The 3,604-nt window shown below is 38.4% G+C and overlaps 1 long non-coding RNA gene across 1 annotated transcript; it reads left to right on the top strand.

Moving 5' to 3' along the window:
• Positions 1-1,360: 1,360 nt before the first annotated feature.
• Positions 1,361-2,822, top strand: LOC138569048 (uncharacterized). Its single transcript, XR_011303082.1, has 3 exons — positions 1,361-1,412; positions 1,895-1,961; positions 2,686-2,822. It is a non-coding gene; the product is annotated as an uncharacterized lncRNA (long non-coding RNA).
• Positions 2,823-3,604: the final 782 nt, after the last annotated feature.

The following is a 3,604-nucleotide window of genomic DNA, read 5'->3' as shown; positions in this document are numbered from 1 at the left end:
TCTTTTAGTGACCGTGTTTTTGAACTGCTTGATATTAGTGCCAGTGTGTTTTACTAGATGTGTTGTTTTAAATAAATAATTATATCTCTTTTACACCAAGCTCTGGTCAGTGTTTGCTTGTTCTACTGTGTTCGTTTGACCTATTGTGAATACTCTGTTTACTGCCTAACTCTTCTTGAGAGAAGTCTGACTGCTCAGCCACAGCTACCAGGTAAATCTGGGTGGTACAGACTGCTACCAATTGGGTTTACTGCCAACCACCTGTAGTCTTAAATCTTTTGCAGTGGTCCCAGAGGGAACTGCACAGGTTTCTGCCTAACAGGTATTGTGTGGTACTTTAGGGTGAGCAGCACTTCAACCATGATCAAAAATAACATTAATTGCAAATCAAAATTTGTTGTGTACACAATCATTTGCATTTGCCACAAGATATACGTGGGCAGCACTATCACTGAACTAAGGATAAGGATAAGAGAACATTTTTCATCAATAGGTAGTCAAGACTCTACATTGCCACTTGCAGTACACTGGCAACTGCACCATCAAATGGACGATAAAAGCAACATTCAATTTATTGGCTCAACAAAATCAGCCCAGGAAGAAGAGGGGGCAACCAAGAACTCACACTAAGGCGACAAGAAACCCGTACCATATGTCACTTCAGAGCCACTTGTGTGGGTCTGAATTCAGACAAAGAGATGGGAGCTTTCCTTTAAACCTTTTTTCCTTCCTATTTATTATTAGCTTTTGGAACCAGATTTAAATAGCAAGTGTCAGCATTAATATTATGTATGCCAATATAATATGATGAATATATAATATGTGATTTGGAAGTATTCCTTCAAACCAAGGGGACTTCTTATTCCCAAACCAGAATCAGTTTTGAATATTAATTGGTAGCACCTTCATTATGTATGATAACATTCAAATCTGGCCTGGCCATCATCCACAGGATTAAACATTCATTATATGAATTTGCTGTGTAAATACCTCCATCAAGGGCAGATCGCTAATATTTACTTAAACCTTAACATCGTGCTATTTAATTAATTATTTGGTGTAACCACGGGAACACTGGTTGCCAAGATGGAGGTAATTTGTGTGCATCATCCTTTTGCACTCATGTCTCGAATATGGCTTGTATTTATGGACAACCCTATTTGGTGCAAGGTATATTACCTTTATTACCTTTCCACTATGGCTACTTACTATGGGAAAACACCCAATTTACAAGCTGTACCACGTATTCTTAGTACTTTAAATATGGCGATCCTGCTCTTTACAAACCTCCTAAACAGTGAAGTAGGACTGTGGTCGCTATGGCGACGATTGTTACATTACAAACTAGAAGCGCAGCGCCTGCGTTGTCACTCCAGACACCGACGCTTGTGAAAGGAACTACCTCTTGCGAGGTAAGCACTAAGCCCTAAGCCCCTCACACTACCCGCATGCTTGTCCCACCCACGCTCGCTGTATTTTACACAGCGCTGCACAAGCGATGCAGGGAAGAATGAGGCTTAACTGTACTCAGAGTATTTTTTCTGCATGCTGCACACAGATTAGCATTGCTCACCAGGAATAGATGTATACAAATTTAGAATTATACTATTCTTACAATTTTTGAATTTGATAGAAGCTGTACATTGACTTACAATGTGATCAGGAAGTCGCACCAGCAATATTACATGGCTTCATGTTTACGCCGTAATTTATATAAAAATAGTACCAATTATGTATTTAAGGCCACTGTACACTTTTCTTTGAAACTTTGTGTAACCGGTCCAATTTCTAAACGCATAGTATGCATATCATCTATGCCACTCACCTTTCGCTATTAACTTACCACACAATACCCATGGAAATACTTGATTCTAATTTGTGCATTTTCTAACAGGTGGGATTTATCCCATGAACATGACCATCAACAACTCTAGAATTGATCTATAATTGTCATCTATTAGGTAAGACTTCACCCATATCAAAAGGACAATATTTTTTGCTTTAAATAACTATATACCATCAGGCTGAATCGAAATACATATACTAACCAACACATTGTCCTCTTTTCTGATGTTATCTCTCTTACCCTTACCATTCCTCCCCTTTTCCCCCTCCCCTGTTTTTCTGTGCTTAACCTCTTGCAACATTGTTCCTGTACCATTTGAAACTCGTGTATCTTTTCGTTTGTATTTTTGTTTCATTCACGTTATGAATATGTTACTGAATTCCTTTGTGCTATTTGTCTATATTATTGTCAACTGCAATTTGTTCATATTGTGACCTATTATTTTAGCCCTGATTGAAAAAGGCGATTGAGTCACCGAAACACGTGTCTCACAAAGGGCAATTTTTGAATATATTTTCAACTTCCTACTACTCTTGAGTGTGTACACATCATTTATTTTGTGGCGCTTGATTACAAGTGGAGTGGGGTTCACATGAGCCCCGAGCATGTTCTAGAAGTGACAATCTCCTATGTATGTATTGAACATAGCTCGAACTCAATGTTATCCAAACTTGAAAAGGATGTAATCAATTTGACTGTATTGATCACCCCTCATAGACTATAAATATGTCTAAAATTAGCAGAAAACATCATGGTAAATTATAGGACCCTTGACTTATGTGTTCTTTCTCTCTTTTTTCCCTCTAATGTTTTGATTTCCAATCATCAATCATCAACAGCTCATTATAGGCTTCTGAGGAAGAGGATATACCTCGAAACGCGTAAAGCCTCACTATATTGAACTGATGGAATGTACTTTTGCCCGCCATCATATTTGTTCATGAATATGTAATTAAAAATACTTGCTAATTTTAAACACAGCCTGTGCTTCTAGAAATCTTTGTTTTTTGAATATATTTCTTATGAATCATGTTATTTGAAACTCAGCTTATCACTGTGAATGTAGTATTATTGAAATTTAATTACCACCTTTTTGGTGGATCATAGATAGAGTGCAGGGGACGGGAGGGTTCCCACATTGGATCCTCTTTTCTTTCTTCCAAGCTTCTACAGCGTAACACAGTGTTCCAGCCACAAAAAGTAGTCCTACCTTGAAGGTTAGTCTGCTGTGTTAGGCTGTCACGGGTGAATAAACAAACTCAATCCCCGACTCGAGCCCCCAAATTGTTAAGGATTCCAATCGGGCATCACATACTGGACCAGGACACTTAGTCTTAGCCTGGGATGTGGTGCTCAATAGGAATGCTTTTTCTTTAATTTCAACGAATTCAAATTGAGCCGGTACACGACCCGTCTCACACCTCCTTTTACAAATACCCTGGGTCAGAATGGACCATAAACCAGGCTGGTTGGTGAAATTACAATATTTATTTATTTTTAAAATTCACAAAAATCACTCACATTTTTATATTGGGCAGTAATCACCAATGGGATGATAATGACAATGGAAATGGATGCAATGCACTTGGTTAACCTTCTAGTAGACCATATCTAAAGCACAAGTGAATAGGAGCACTTTTTGAATTAGGATAGATAGCACCCAAGTTAAGGTTTCCCCCTGCAATGTTCCCTCAACCCACCAATAATCGAATTCTGAGTCGATAGAAAGAAGCAGCAGGTAGTCAGGGATAAGAGGCA

This window comes from Ambystoma mexicanum, chromosome 2q, assembly GCF_040938575.1.
Source record: "Ambystoma mexicanum isolate Mex_15411 chromosome 2q, UKY_AmexF1_1, whole genome shotgun sequence".
Classification (NCBI taxonomy): Eukaryota; Metazoa; Chordata; class Amphibia; order Caudata; family Ambystomatidae; genus Ambystoma; species Ambystoma mexicanum.
The sequence above is the reverse complement of the archived record's forward strand: the minus strand, read 5'-3'. Positions and strand labels throughout refer to the sequence as shown.